This window comes from Sceloporus occidentalis, unplaced genomic scaffold, assembly GCF_023333645.1.
Source record: "Sceloporus occidentalis isolate IW3139 unplaced genomic scaffold, rSceOcc1.0.p SCAF_107, whole genome shotgun sequence".
NCBI classification, from domain to species: Eukaryota; Metazoa; Chordata; class Lepidosauria; order Squamata; family Phrynosomatidae; genus Sceloporus; species Sceloporus occidentalis.
The window spans coordinates 2,702,319-2,719,858 of record NW_028317087.1 but is presented as its reverse complement, the minus strand read 5'-3'; the positions used below and the strand labels follow the sequence as shown (position 1 = coordinate 2,719,858).

General features: G+C 37.6%; 1 pseudogene; it reads right to left on the bottom strand.

Moving 5' to 3' along the window:
* Positions 1-550: 550 nt before the first annotated feature.
* LOC149283265 (phospholipid-transporting ATPase IA-like) overlaps positions 551-17,540 on the bottom strand; it is a 59,016-nt pseudogene continuing 42,026 nt past the window's right edge.

The window sequence follows — 17,540 nt, the reverse complement described above, 5'->3', positions numbered from 1 at the left end:
CATTACTCAGAATGTACTCCCTTCCGATTGTTTTCTTCTACATTTTGTGAGCATAGAAGTAAGTGATATGGGAAAACACCTTCTTCGTTGGCAAACATTTTTATTCAAATAATTGGATACTTTATCCCCTTGGTGGCGAGGCAAGCTAATCCTAACATGAATGAGATATTTTGGCAGATCTTCTTACCTTTCAGCACTCTGTTTGGGCAGCACATCACGAGCATTATTTACAGTGGTAAAGGTTTAAGAGTCTCCCTGTTGCGACGAATCTTCGCTCTCATTAGTAATACTGCACTAGTTATTGTTAAAAACTAGCGGCCGAAGTATGTTTGAAGTGTATCGTCACGACTGAAATCTACACATTTGCCTCAGTTGCACAAACTGTCGTCTTTTAAGCATTTTGTGTATTATTAAAAGGGTGTTTTGACCACAGACAATTTTTTTTTAAAGCTCTATGGAGGAGCTCTGAGAAGACAGCGTTTTATCTCACACACGTCTTGTGGTTTAGTACTGAAGCATATCGCACAGTCGAACCCACATCAGCTTCGTTTTACCATTCTTCTCGTTTTTGCTTTGTGGTGTCATAGGCTCTGATCACTTCAGACTGTGAGACTATTCCGTTTTCATCTTGAGAGAAAGCATATCCATCTATAGAACAAAATGACATTTGGTAAGCGTGTGGTCAAGAATTTTAAGTGCACTGATATTTAATAAAAGAGCAGTGATAAAACAAAAAGTTACAAGACAGCATGGTAAAGAAAAGAAGGTATGGTAATACTGAAAGCACTTAATTAAAATACATACTTTTACCTCCACAATTATTCTGTACTGTAGTATATATGTCTAAACTTTTTAAAACATTAAAAAAAAAAAAAAAAAAAGCTGTGGAGAACCGATGCATAAAGAAAAAAAATGCACAAAAATAAGTAAATAAAAATGAAGGACTGACTTACGTAGCAAGTTGTGCTGTACGGATTCTGAACGGTACATGCTCATGGTGTTTTTCTTAAAGACATTTTTCAGTAATTGAGCTCTCTCGGTTAAGCTGTGTGAGGGAAAAAATGGCATTTTACACACACACATTTGCATGGGTTCAAATACACTTTGAATAAAGTGCAATGTACACATTTTCAGATTCAGTACATGAGACTGAAGACAATTCTGACAATTTTTCTAATAGGTCACAGTTTACAAGTAGTGGAAGTAGAGCAGCTTTCCAGCAGAAGTGTTAGGAGCTAATATAGTGAGTGGATTTAAAAACCCACGGGATGGACAAGACAAGGGACCAGCCTTGGTAAGGTTTGAGGATTTAGCGCAGGTAGAAAATGATACAAATATTCAACCAAATAATCCATCAGTCGGTGATAAAGACAGCACTGCACATTGTAGAAGCTTTTTGTAGCAGAGATGTGCCGTGCGGCTAAACATTTTATCGCCTACTGTTGGATTATTTTGTTGGATAAAGGCAATAAAGCGCAAGTGCCAGACCCGTTTATTTGACCGAGCACGGTACGGAGCAGACACCAGCTTCCCACTCAGGGGATAGTCTTTTACTTTTGCTTTATAATACAAACTGGATGAACCAAATATACTCAGTAAGGGTTTATATGGCAAACCAATTATCCGAGTCTTATAACAGAGGATACATTTGCACAACTAGGTATATACAATCTGGTCCTGTTGGAAAGTATAGTTATAACTATGGAAACAGATTCTGAATCCTTGCAACAAATTTTCATGAAAACCGAGAAATTGAAATGCATCAATTCCTTCATCCCACAAATTACATTTAAAGCCCATTCCTTGCAAAAGTATTAAATCAGAATTCAAGGCTAGTTGACTCAATACTACTACTAATAACACTTCCAAATATACTGCTGGAGGTAGCCTTAAATATTATCAAAAAACCCTGGTGAAGGGAGCATAGATGGGGGTAACCCTAGAAAAAACAAATAAGAAAAAAACTGGAGAAATGCTCTCAAAAGATCGAAAACATAATTTTATTGATAAAAATAACCGAGGTTATGCAAATAAATGTAACAGTGAATCGGAAAAAAACACAAAAATTGGAAAAAAGAATGACAGGTGATAAACAAAATAAAAAACTAGTGAATACATAGAAATTGGGACTTCCTACATTATAATTAGTATATCATGGTGGAAACCTATAAGCAATAGCAAATAGTTTGTTTTTATTTAAATCACTAGTTTGTGGTGGAGACCTTTTTTGTTATTTTTTTTTAATTTTGTTTGTCTCCTGTCATTATTTTTATTGAATTTATTTGTGTTCAGCAACCTGCATAATACTTATCTTTCTTTTCATTCACTATTAAATTTATTTGCATAACCTCTGCTATTTTGGGTGTTTCGTAACTTTTACTGATAAATTCAATGTTCTAGATCAGTTGAGAGCATTTTCTCCAGTTTTTTGGAATGCCTATAACACTACTGCTACTAATACTAAATTATTACACTGCAAATCTTTAGCCAGTATTCCAAATAATGAAGCAGAACAATACCTTTTTCCATGAACAACGGCACCTGGATCCTGAGACTTTGCTTCAAGGTCCTGAACTTCATCAACTAAAGTTTTGAAACTGGTTCTTTTCACACTTAAATACATACAAATAGAAAAATACAAATAATTGAGAATTAGGATAAACACTGTATATGTACGCATAGTTCATTTTTCAATTCTAAGAACTGCGTTTTCCCAAAACTTCAATATCTCAAGCTAAATAAAACATAATAAAGAAATAAAAATGTTCATACTCACGTTTTATAAAACACATCAAGAAGTAAGGATGCTATAGGGATGAAGATGAGACCCATCCAGAAAAATCCAGATCGGAACATCATATCTGCCTGTAAGAGATTTATCATGCAGAGTTAAAATGCTTTTTATTCTCTTCATATACATATTGCTTAATTTCCATATATGAAAAGAATGCTCAGATTACAGGAACACTTTCATCTTTATACTTATGTTGTCAATATCATGAACGGTGCATGCCGACAATGTGTGAAAACACCTGTCACACTGCTGGAGCTAAAGGCTTTGCAAAACTCTATGGAACACCATATATCTACATCAAAAACTAAAATAAAGACGTGCCGTCATGCAGAAATTGCTCATATGCTCCAATAATAACAGAAAAATGCATTTACACGTTTAAGCAAAAACTTGTTTTTAACCGCTTGAATGTTTAAAACACTTGATTAGCATATACTGACTTCTGCATAAAAAGGAACATGTTATTAAATAAAGCACATAAAATGGACAAACAATATCATTACAATTATTATTTAGAATAACTGCCAAGCAATAAACCATCGCAAATGTGTGCAAACACACGCGACAACACTAGATTCAAAATGCTTCTTCTGTTCCTCAATGTTTACCAATGAGGTCATCACCGACTCCGTAACTCCGACAGCAAATTTACAAGGAGACTACTATGGACACGATATAAACAATGCTAGAAATATTTAAGAATGCCTTTGAAAGAAATATTTATTGATCAAAATAAAGGGGTTCTCTAACTGTAGCTACGCCGCGTTTCAAGCGTTTGCCAGCATAATGGAGAAGCAGCTATAATGTAGGCCTTAGGATGTTAATACTGACCATTGTAATGCTAACTATGAATAATGGGGTTCCTATTCAGTTCACCCAGCCTTTGGCTTAGCAAATGGACATCAACTAAGAGGGAGGTGAGAAGGTTTTTTCCGCGTCATATCTGAAAGCCTGTCAGATTTTGTTTTTCTTCAATTGCTGAGTTAATCCAAACCTAAAAGATTTAAAGCTGACATTCGCATTAAAGACAGAAGGCTTCTTTGTATATTTTGGATCAAGAAAGGGGAAAAGTAAAATCCCACAGAAGCATTTCCTTCCTTTTTTGTTCAAAAAAAAAAAAAAAAAAAAAAAAAAAAAAAAGGCTACCCCTCAACTCTGTAGAAACCATTTTTGTTTCTAACTTTTCACATTTCTCCACACACAAGCTGGTCAGCTGGGAAATGGCAAACCAATCCCTCAGACAATGGCAGAAACAGGGGCAGCCTGTTCTAAGGATAGGCTCCGTCTGACTAGGACTGCCGTTTACAAACTGCTCCTAATGCGTGAGATTTGCAGCCAATGCCAAGATTCCGCTTTCTTATGAAACTAAATGGAATCTGCCACAAAAGTGGCTCTCGTGGGAATTCATAAGGGCTCAGAAATTAGGCTTGAAAAGCCCAGAATAATGAAGGGCTAGCAGCCTCGAGGTACAAAGAAAGAATACCGCGTACTACATGGAGTTAGATACTGTGTTCATTAAATAGGACGTGGCGCCAGTGACGCAGGTTATTCTGAGGCAGCCGACGTTTGGTACCATAACTACAACATAGAGGTCAACGCCAGGCAAAACGGACCCTTAATTAAGATCAGACTGTTTCAGGCTGAACCGGTACATAAGGTGGAACATTTTTTCTACTGTGTCATATTCAAGTAACAATCGCAGTGATTTCAGATGTTTAAACTTGCTTATGATTATGCTACGTTCCAACTTAGTATTAAGGTGATTATGCTGTGAATCTCTGAACTCCATCACTGTGAACTCACAATCACGACCCAGAGTGATGGTTGTTGGGTATAACAAATCACATAATCACCCATCACGTATTTAATAACTGGATGCAGCGCGGGTGGGCTTGGCACTTCAAATCCACCCGATCCCATGGCAGCGTCAATCATGTCCAACTCGACAGTAGAATACAATGCCATCGAGTCTATAGTGAGTTCAAACGCAAAGTCACCAACAAAAAACCTGTATGATACACAGGTGTTTTTTCAACATTTATAACACATTAATACAGAAACCAACCAAATGAAAGTTTCTGTTACAAGTAGGTCAACTGATCTTGGTAAACGACACACGACCAATAAAAAGTTTAAACCACAATACAATCTGGTATGAAAACTTCTGTAAAAAAACAAAAAACAAAACAGGGAATTATATTTATATAATAAATCTGATTTATATGTTTGCTGGCATTGCTGTAACATAACGCATATCAAACAAAATTTAAAGAAATTCTATTTTTCAATTTGCTGTTTTTCCGGTGGATTTTCAAACTAAAAAAGAGCTGTATTCCACTGTTTTCTAGGGAGGGTATGCTGCTGGGACAGAGGCAGAGATGCACAGTACAGGAGAAAAGAACACACAAGATTATTTTAACAGAAACCTTTCAGGTTTGGTAGTCAACAGAAAAGCAACCTATGCATCTCACCTCGTGCCTCCTACATTGCTCTGTAAGCTTTTTGTTCTATTCTACACATCGGAGGACGCTTAATAGCTTTCCAAGATGCAGGTGTAGTGGCAGCTCGAAAGAGCTCATTCCCAACTCACACAGAAAGCGCTATGTGCTCGTCACCGGTGCTTTTCTCTGCGTTAATCAAGATGACATCACATCTAGTTATAAGCTGTACAAGCTTACACAGGGTATAAATCCTCTGGAGGGTTCTACCGATTAAGGCATAAATATACATGCTTAGAAAGTCAAGCTGAGTGGAAGCTATAAAAATTATAGTTCCACACACACAGCGATATGTGGAGCGATTAAAGAGAAACTGCGGATCAAGTACCAGCTGGTTCTATATAAGGGGCAGACTAATCACGGCTGTCAATCATTTGTTAAACTATGGCTCCCCAGAAAACACCATACTGCTTTTATAAAGTCTTTTGTATGTTTTACAGAAATCAGTTACACCTAATTCAGGACAATAATCTTACACATGGCCTGCAGCATGGATATGGCACAGCACATAATACTCACTAGACTTGTGATTCATACAAACTTAATTTTTAACTAAATTTGTCAAGTTTTGTGCATTTCTATGACTCTCCGATAACTAAAAGTGTCTTCGATGAAACAAACGAAAACAAACAAAACCTCCAAAAGTATCTTTAATCGGTTCATCGGTTTGGCCTTTTTTGGCACCATAACTAATTAGTTTTAGCTCTATTTCAGGATCGGAAGGGACTGCATGTGAAGGGTTAATAATAAACTGATAGGTAGAAGTAGCTTATTAAATCAGAGGGATGGTCTCATTGATAACGCCTGTGATTGATGGGTCCAACAGCCATGGATTTTTTTCCTTTGGCCAATCAGCATTTACAAGAGGAAGGGACAAGGATAGATATTTAGGCGTGCTAAACCTCTTATTTTATTAAACACAATAAAATTAATCAATAATATACTGTAGGTGGCAAAATTAGGCATTGGGCTGTGCATGAACGCAGTGTATTTTACTTTTTGAAATACTGTTCCAGATGATGGGTTTAAGACGGTTGCATGTTTACATTACCAACAAAACCTCTAGTTCGTGGACAAAACAAAAAATTATTATTTGATAAAGAGGTTTACTCTCGCAGCAGGATCATTTTAAGAGTGTGGGAGATGCGCACACTGCAAGTAATGTGGTAGGAGTATGTACGGTATGATAGTATGAACCATCACCTGTGTATACACAACAGCTTCAGGGGTAAACTAGACACCAACAACAAATTCACAACCGCCCCAGCAAAGGGTGTGAGGCCGCAGCCTTCTGTAAGAGTGAGACTACTTCCCAGAGACAGGTGGGGCAAAGACACCCACAGCACCAGCATACCCTAGAACAGGGGTTCTCAAACTGCGGCCCTCCAGCTGCTGCAGGACTACATCTCCCATAATGCTCCTTCAGCTAAGGGGCTGGCTGAGGAGTATGGGAGATGTAGTCCTGCAGCAGCTGGAGGGCCGCAGTTTGAGAACCCCTGCCCTAGAAGATGGGCATTCAAGGGGCAAGCAGCAAATAAACTGACATGACTGTATGGTCAGCTTATCGCTGTCAGAAGTGCTAATTTTTCCATGATTGAGGGAGAGCCCTTTAGGCAGCTAATAGAGGCCCTCACTTCCCACTACTGCGTCCCGTCACACCACCTTCAGCAGCACCGTAGTGCCCTCCCTTTACTGGTCTCGTGTTTCATCGTTAGGAGGAATTGTCCAAAGATGCACCCCAAGTGCACAGCATGCCTTTCTTTCACTGACGGCTGCCCAAATATTTGGAAGGCAGTACTATTGCAAGCTGGTGTAGGCACACGGGTGACAGCTGAGGCAAAACTGGGGCAGAAGGGCAGCAGGGTTACAGATCATTTCTACTCCACGCTGAGGTTATGGATGAGCAGTACACTTCAGCTCACATTTTGGCAGCTCTTAGGAAGATGCTGGTGCAGTGGATTGGAACACAGGCAGGCGCAGTGGTTGAAACGGGACTGGTGGTGACCAACTGCCACGTCAAAGATGAGTACTATGTGGGCTTGTGTTGCACGGCACATACAGCATCTGGCGGTAACAGCAGATATCGCAACTGTGGGGCAGAGTAGGCTGTCAAAACTAATCGAAAAGTGCCGTAAAATTGCCAGGCACTTTCACCATAGCATAAAGGCAAGCCAGCAGCTGAGGGAGAAGTAGGAGAAGGTGTGTCTAGTCCAGTACATCTACGTTACAATGTAGTCACCCACTGGAACTCTACTGGGGACATGATGGAACAGATCCCTACAGAAACATCTTCATACATGTCCAATCCCTTGCACCCATGCAGAGCAGTGCTAGATACGCAGAAGAAGCCACCATTTGGACAGAGGCTCTAGATTGTTTGATGGGTACCACTCGAGTTCCCCAAAGACTAGTGCTTCTAAAATGGTAAAAGCCTACCTTGAACTGCCACTGTCTCCTACTACTGACCCCCTACGTTATTGGGAACAAAAAGTGGTTATCTATCCAGTCTTTCCTTAGAGACCCAACATCTGCTTTCATGTCCAACCACCAGTGTCCAAAGTAGGTTACCCAGCACTTAATATTGTTTTATATATTCAGTATTGCTTACTTAATACTAAGTAAGTGAGGTTCTAATACCGCTGCTTCACTGGGGGATTAATTCTTTACATTTTTTGGAATATTGGGGGGACATTCAGTCCTGTACCAAGGGACTGGATGTGACGGTCTTTCAGGTACTGCTAGGACCCAGTGCCCTACTGCTGTTCCTCTTCCCTACTCTGGGGGATTTTTTTTTTTTTTTTTTATCTAAAATTGTGAAAATTTAGTCCTGTACAATCTGGATGTGTCTGTCAGTGCCTGCCCTGCCTCTACTGCTGTGGCGCTACCTCCCTTCAGTGAGGGATCATTACTTTATTTTTAATATTTAAAATTATGGGGAAAACATAGTCCTGTACAATCTGGATGTGTGTCTGTCAGTGCCTGTCCTATGCCCTGCCTCTGCAGCACAACCTCCTTCATTACTCTGGGGGGAAAACAAAATTTGTTGTCTGAGCACTAAAGGAAAACTTCAACCAAATAGATTTTGCCGTGACACATTTCATGGCACAATATTAATAATGATTTTTATTTACATTTTCATGCAATGTGTTTCATGTAATTGGAATAAAGGTTGTTATCAGTACCAAAATCAAAAGAATGAAATTGTGGTCTCATTACACTACTGATCAGAGTTCCAAAATATGGATATTTAAAACATGGGAAATACAATCCTTCAAATATGAACATCTGTACATTTATATTATTCTATTATCTAAGCATGTTTACCCTGCAAATCTCTATTATGTTTCAAAAGTGTATGAAATACATAGACATTGTTTAACTTCATTTGCCTGTGTTTTATTGATCCCTAAAGATATAGCATGAAACAGATGGAGCCCTTTCAAAGCTTTCCATTATATGATGGCAAGCCTCATTTACTACAATTGGTTCACAGATATTGAGCTCCTCGTATAAATAACATCTTGAAACATTTTATTTCATTACTTGCTGCATAATTTATATTGCTGATATGCCATAATGAAATCATTCAATCTACAGCTAAGGTTGGCTTACTAGGGTCAGATCACAAAATATGCGTTCCCATCACTCGAGTAAGCACACCCACTGACAGAACTATGGCCCAAAATGAAAAAGACATCCATTAAAAAGGACCTCACACAAATCACATCCCAAATATACTCAAAGGTGCAATCAGGACCTCCTCAAGTGGATTAGTGGCTGAGTGATTGTGTGCCGACTACTCAATGGAAACATGCACTAATACATTTTATATTAAGACTGCAGTAAGGTTTTATGCTAATAAAATAGTTAATTTCTCTTTAGGGAAAGACACAGACCTTTAGACACTTCCTAGCAGAATAATAAGACTAAAAGAGGTAAGAGTAAATATATTTAAATCCTACAGAGCAGGCACTAATAACCATTTCCCTATGTCCATCCGACACAAAAAGTTTAGGCTCAACTTACAAATATATGATAGGGAAGAATTCAAACTAATTATGGAATCGTTTTAGAATGGGGAAGGACAGGTAGGGTTGGTTTAGTAACCATCATCTCTATAATAAGACAGACTTGGGTAACTGAGTGAGTAACGCAGAATGCCATTGTACTGTTTTCCAACAGAAGAGCTTAGTAACACCTTTAAAAAGTCAATTTTCTTCAAAGTAAAGTACACTGTTGAATAGAATTGATAACCAGTGTCATGCCCTAGAGGCAATTTTATTGGCATTTTACCCTTATGCCCTTGAGCTAATTTTACTGATATCATACAGAGAATTACCCTTTAGACTAAAAAACCCCCAAACATTACATACCATACATTGTTACAAATGTCAGGTAATGTAAACGATACATAACCAGTAGCCAGCGACATTGTTGTTTACAGTAGTATGGATACGGTGTGGATTTGGCCCCTCGCATAGTGATTTTCCTTTCATTTTGAAACAAAGGCAATTTCCGGTATATTTAAGTTTTGTAATAAGCATAAACAAAGGTCAGGGTCAGACTTTAGGTAAGGTTAAAATATATTTGTCCTGACCTGTATTTAGCTCGGGACAAACTAATGTCAGTTTTTCTAGAGCTACAGCTGAAAAGGCAGTCAAGGTGAAAATTCTTTATACTCTCACTCAGGGTCACTCGGGATCCTCAAATAAAACAGTTTATACCCCAAATGTTGTTTACAAAGACATTTCTGATATGCAATAATTATCATCCCATCCATTGTGTCTGCATTACCCCTGGCTTTAATATCTAGTATCTTCTAGACGCTAGGCTTATTGAATGTGGAGCAGGAGTAATAACACAACACAATCTCTCCATCGTAGCTGTTAAAGTGGGCTAGAAGGGCATAGGGGCTATAAATCAAAAATACAGACCACGTGTGTACTCTTGAGTAATTACGTTGATGGTTGCCACAGGCACCTATCCTCAAATCAGTGTTACACACGAAACATCCCAAGACGCCTAACTGGATATTATATAATCAAATGAACTTTTATACCGGGCTAGCATTTGGATACCTACGGCATAGGGGTGAAGGGGCAAGTCATATAACGGCTTTTTTTTTGTTTGTTATAGTAGTCCATAAAAATTAATGTGACTTAAAATGATGTTTTTTGTTGTGTAACGTCACTGTGTTTTACTTTTTTTTTCTTCATGAAATATATTTAAAATTTCCTATTAAATAGCATTGTGTTTCTAGAAGAAAAAAGAAAAGGTAATATTACCATTTATCACTGAGAATTAAAAGTTCTGCTCAAAACGTCGTGGGTTAATTATAGCTTTAATTCTGCCTGAAGCTAAGCCTGTTACCAGTACAAAGCATGTGGGGCACTGGGAGCCAGCGAGTGCAGGAAGAGGAAGTTAAGGCATCTGCCATCTTGCAATTTATGAAAGAAAAACAGGGGCTAGTAAAGAAATAGTAAATCATGTTGGAACCACATTGTCGAGGAGAGATGGTGATTAAAGTATGTGTCACAAACACGTCTGGAGTACATTCAACATAATCACATTACCACAGAGGGCAAATTCACTACAACAAGGGGTTCTCAAGGTTAGACTACTATAAGCCAACATTCACCATGCCTCTGGCACTCAAACGGTTAAACAGAAAACACAATACTTCTTTTGGTCCAGAATACGAAACCTCAAGCTCTGCAGATGTGATTTACAGTAATCTGAATATAGAGTGAATGTCGCACAAAACTGTCACTTTAATGAAATGTGACTTGGAATAATAAATATGAACGCTGTTAACAATATTTAACTGTTTTAAGATTGTGAAAATACTACAGGAAGCAGAAGGAACCATTTCTGCACTTAGTCTGGCTCAATGACAGGCAAGATGACTTTTATAGCTTGGAGAACAAACAGTTATTTATTCCAGGTGGGGAGACATTATGTCATCTGTGCTCGATCTGAGTGTATAATATCAAGCGCAAAGATGTTAAGTCTACATATATCACCAGCACGAAACTGCTAAGCTAGAAACATGAATGGGGAGTTGTTACAAAAGTCTTAAATCGGAGACAGATATATGACTAGTTCTGGGTATACTGAAAAATTCTCATCGGGAGAATAGTTGATATACTTTTATCTTAATTACAAATGTCTATGTCATGGTCTGTCCTTCAGCAACTAATTAACTATTATTTCAATACCGTAACAAATATTTATACTCTTCACGTGTCCTTTACAGAGGGCTGTTTCTCAGCTGCTCACTCTACCTTGCTTTGGAGGCAACCTGGTTAATTTTCTGGGACTATAGGGTAAGGGCTGCATTATAAGTAAATGAATGTCTTTCACCCAGCTACAATTGTATTGTGATCCTCAGAACGGAACATAAATGAGCAAATGAGCATCCTTATAAAAATGTTTTCCTACTACTAAAAATTTATAAAAAATCTAATGAAACATACAAATGACTTTGGGTATGACGTTCTCCACGGAGTATGTGCATGGCATGTTATTCAATACGTATTGAAGTAATGTATTTTAGCAAAGACAAATTGCAGGTAGATAAGTTTAGCACTTTGGGTCACACTTGGCTGCTACAGAAAGCAAGTAGACACTACAGGAAAGAGCGACGCTGTATGATACACACTGTGAAACAAAGAAAGCAGAAGACACGTAACGCACAGTGACCAGGGCATAAAAAGGAACCTGGATAGAAATCCTAGCAAAGGAGGATTGATTAGGACACTTTTGCCTTGATTTTTACATGTTATTTTCCCAGGGTCGGATGTCCAGAGCAATCCATTTTCTGAAGAGGGGTATAGCTAGCTATAGTTATATTTTTAAAGGGGTAAAATATGCAGAGTAGGCAGTGGGTGGGCAGCAAGTGAGCGTGACCAAATACCACTCCACTGCCGGAGATTACAGATAGCCCCGAGAAAGACTCTGGTTGGGTTTCCCAGTATACTAATGGCGAATCTGGGACGTTTTTGGGTTTTACACAAAACACACGGCATTTTACTGGAAGGAGACTGAAAATCTAAGAGCATTAACAAATGTTATCCTAACTTAACATAAAAAAACACCATACCTCTCCAGACATATCAGGTGCTATAGGAAAGACAGGCCACAAGGAAGAGTAGACACCAAAGAAGACAATCCACAGCATAATGCTTCCCCAGATAGCAATATGGCTGAACTGTTGACAAAAATATATTAAAATAAGAAACTTTAATGGTTAAATTTATTACAAAACAATCAAAAGTTCTTGTTTACTATTACTTGGGCATCTCTTACAGAACAGCATAGTTTCTTGTGCAAAATAAAACAATTGAAAACGAATAAATATTTTAATCAGCTATCCTCATCCAAATATACCCAAACTATACTGTGTTTTGAGGACCTAAATTGCTTTAATAAAATAGAGGAGCCATTTTCTGTATTTTTAATGACCGCTTAAAATGTTTTTACAAACAGCTGAAAATGTCTGGAGACTCCCAAGGTCATTTATTTAATTTTTTTTGGTTGAACTTGCCCCTTATCAGTTCTCGTAAAGGCCATGGATTCTCAGTTACTTCTCTGAAACATTTCAAAACAATAGTTCTGGTTTTGATAAGTAACAGACAAGTACAAACAGATACAAAATCTTAACCACACATGGGGTTTAAACTTGTCTCCAAAATATTAATAGCCATGATGAAGAGCATTGGCTCCTCTGAGAAGACTTTTTCCCCTTTTATTTATATGAAATTATGAGATGAACTAAAACTTTTTTTAAGGACAACTAAAGAATAATCAAAATTTTCAGCACTAAAATATAGAAATACAGGTAAAAAATGAACACTGATTTAGGATTTTTTTTTAATAAAAAATGAATTTGGTTTAATTATTCAAGAGACCTCAGGAATCTTATAACCAGATGTCAGAAAATGAATTTCATCTCTACCTATTGAAATAGACTTTCTTTTTAAAAATTCTGTTCTGATTTATGTTAAAACAAAAATCTTTTGTAAAAATACCAAGAATGGAAGGAAAAAACTCCCAAATAGACAGCTAAAAAAGCTTGCCATGCAAGATTGAATTGAAATCTAATCCACTAAAGGTCTAATAAGTGACGATGAGCGGAGAATCATTTCTTCTAAGAAAGAGGTTTAACTCACCATTGTCCAGTGCGAAGTTTCTAGCCCAGCTTTCAAACATACAGTGATAACTACAAACTGGAAAAAAGAAACATCATTGTTATCGGCAAAGAAGGATTACAAGCACTCAATTGTGAAACCAAAGAAAAAAAATCTGATTTAAAACTGTAAAAAGCGACCTATTTAAAATCATAGTAATCCATACCGCCTCAGTGCTACTCTGGGGTGTAAAACGGACACTTTAGACAGAAAAATCTAAGAGCATGAATGATAAAAGTTATATGTTCCTTGTTTCTACTCAATTAAAACAATATTTTACTGAAGTAACTTGCAGGTACACTGATGAAACCCGTTGAACCAAAAAGCAGGTGTGTGAATGATATGTTGTGAAGTTAGCCTATGGGAACCTTTCATTCCATCGGTATACAAGTCTACAAAGCAGTCAAAGTGCTAAATTACAGACATTATACAAGAATATTAAGGAGAAAGCTGCTGTGTTCTGTGTATTCCTATCTGAGAACACACCTGAGCAACTTGCTGTACATATTAATATACTGAATAATATGAAACCGCACACACAGGTGACGGCTATTGAAATTTAGTAGCCCCGGGATATGTCCAGCCATGCTTGAAGGTGTTTCACAGATTTGTTGCCCAACTTCCTGAGATTTTTATATTATTATGTACTACTATGGTACCTCATCTTAAATAAGCTTGTTCCTTTTTAAAAAAACACACTGTTTTGCTATATTTTCTTGTTGTCCTCACTCCCAGCACACCTACCACACAAAACCGCTCACACCTATTTCCCAGTTTGTAAGCTTGTTTGAGCCGTTTCCCCTGTTGTTCGGTAAATCAAATTTACATTCGTATGTGTGTGTGTTTGTGTAATATTATAGACACACACACACTACCGTTCAGAAGTTTGGGGTTTTCATAAAAAAACAAAGAATTTGTAGCTGTGCTAACAAATTGCAAACATTTTTTTCTAATGATCAATTAGCCTTTTAAACTCAAACATGTATTAGCAAACACAATGTGCCATTGGAACACAGAAGTGATGGCTGCTAATAAAGGGCCTCCGCATGTCAATGAAGATATTCCTTTAAAAATCAGCCGTTCCCAGCTAAAATAGTCATTTTAAACATTAACAATACATGTTGTAATTGTATTGATAGGTTCTTGGGTGTTTGGAAGGTATAGAACAAAACAATCAACAATCACATTTGTGTTATTCCAAATAACCCAAATTAAAATTCTTACAGTGTAAACAATGTTTCCCAATAAAAGATAATCTGACGTCTTTCCGTTTCCAAAGACAGTATCTAAAAAAGAAAACAGAATACAATGTAGCACTTAAATGTGTGTGTGTGTGTGTGTTACATAGCAACATACACAATGTGGAAACAAACAATATAAAAAATGGCTTTCTGGCAACCTAACTCTTCAAATGTAATGAGCCAAATGTCTGACCTGATCTGTAGTCAGCACACATTGAACATTTTAGGGCCTAATTAAATCTTAAATTGGGGCATTTCTAAGATTGAAAGTTTTCATCCACTTAATCAAGTTCTTTGAAACTAGCATAATAACAACGAGACCCCCCCTGGCACCAGAACTGACTGCAGCAGTTGGACTATTGACATTACTGAATGAGCCAAGTTCAAATCAAATCTTCATTTGATTTTGTTATTATTTCAAATCCAATGCATCTCAGGGGCCTAAAGTGACTTCTTCCTCTACCGATATGTTCTAAGCGAGGAAGCTACAAAGAAAAAAGAAAATAATGCTCCAAATGTTCTCATTCACTCCAACTTTAGAGAAAGTGTGTCGGGAGAATAAAGACAAATACTGTACTATGCAGATCATATTTAAAAACCACGCCGGGTCAATTCATCAACTCAAAACCTAAATGGTTTTGCATATGTGAAGTGCAAACAAGGATTTGAATATGGTCATTTTTGAGTGGAAATGTTTATAAGGCATTTCTGCAGTGATATTTTTCTCATCCGGCAAACCACATGTGCCTTTGGTAAAAAAGTCAAAGCCGCGTTTCATATAAACCTAAATCGTGCTGCATGATTAAGAATAGATACAAGGTAGCCCCGTTTCCTTCGCTTTAGTTTTACCAAAAAGGAGAAGAACGCTTACCATGCTGCAGGGCTTTTAACGGAAACCAAAACAGGATGACACTGTGAAAAAGGCCATTCAGGCAATGAACCCAAAAAACCTGGGAGAATAGAGACAGAAGAAATTAGTTTGATAGGAGCGGGGTCAGCGAACCGTGGCACATCTTTATCTGTGCTCAAGCAGCGGAACTGTACGAAGAGCGGCATGCAGCAGCGCTGCAGCCAGACAAAAGGACAATGACGGCCCAGAGGAAAACAGACGGCCTGATTCATAGTACAAAACCCCCCAAAAGACAGAAATTTAAAATACCAAAAACACCACAGAGTACTGAATTCCATATTCGGCGATATCATTTCATTTGGTTAACTCCTTCCTGCCCAAATGGCTCCCACCACACACTTACTGCCTCATTGCCTTCGGACTGGATGTGACAGAAAGCACAGGTGGGGGCATGATAAATGAGCTAAGCTCTTCCATTTTCCTGGCCCCTACTTGTCACATACTAATCTTATAACCCCGTGGGGCCCTTTTAATCTTTCACCCTCCTTACCATAATAAGCCTCTCAAATACCGCACACTGGAAACGAAATGAAAATATTCCCCAACCTATTCCAATCGGTATTAATATAAATAATGATCTTGAAAAGGATTTCTGAATATGAAACTTCGAGACTTAATCCAGAAAAAACAGTTTGAATATCGCAGAGTGGTTTGCCGTATATTTGATTAATTGCATCATTTCCCATTTGTCAGGTCGCCTGCCTCAAATCACATGCACATTAACGGCCTTTTCTTTTTATTTAACCAAGTATTTCTCTCTGGAAACGGCTCTGGAATAAAGGCCAAGATAAGCAATGGAATCCTCTAATTTTGTCAGCATTAAACCAGAGAGGAACGTTTTGTATTCTTTTATTGCCAGTCGATTGTCATTCGGGAGGTAATTAGCTTTAGGACAATAAAAAGCTACTCAGATGTAGAAAAATAAGTTTTGTTCCTACAAAATGATTTAAAAAGAAACAAGATGTTTTTGGTAAAAAAAAAAAAAAAACGAAAACAACAACAACTTTATTAACTACATTATGTATAATGAATTCCTCAATTTCCTTCCAGGTAGGTGTCAGCGCCGAGACCCACCAGTCCAACTGAGGACGGTTTCAAGACCCTGCTGGGGTCTCTCATTGCACCCCATGCTGGCTAATTGTATGTATTATGATAAGCAATGCAGGGCTACAGAGCCCTGCGTGATGATAACACGGTGATCCAGCACAGTCAGATCAGGAGATGAAGAATAGATGTTTCTCCCCCTTCCAAAAAAATGAAAAAAAATAAAAAATAGGGCACAAAACAAAATAATTATTGGGAGCCCAGTGACATCAAAAACATCAAGGATCTTAAACCATACTGCAAACCAGTGACCAGTGCAAAACCAAAAAAAATAAATAAATTATATTTTTAACATGTGCCCCCCTTAGGCCTTATTACAAAAAGGTATCCCCACAGCCCGTAAATCAATCCCATTAAAAAATATGTAATATAGGGCAATATGTAAAGCATTCATGTGGTCCCCTTGAACTTTCGAAAAAAAAAAAATATGTATGTGGGGGTATGAGTGTAATCAGAAAGTGTTGCTAAACATAAATTGGGTCATTGTTCAGTTGTGGCATCCACAGTATATAAGTATATACGCAAAATTCCAAAAATTAGATTTTTTTATGTTAGAATATATTTTTTTAATCTATTATGACAAATATGGTAAAGGGGAATCATGGTTTAAGATTAAGAAGTGGCACACAATGAGATTTTTTTTTTTTTTTTATTGTTGCTTCTGCATTCACACAATACCGGCACAAAGCCGTTTAACCGATAATAGATTGTTATTTAGTGTGACTCTCGCCATTTTAAGAGATGTGTATTTCACCTGGAATAAATGTTATATGAAACACTTTTTACCGGAGTAAATTAAGTTTA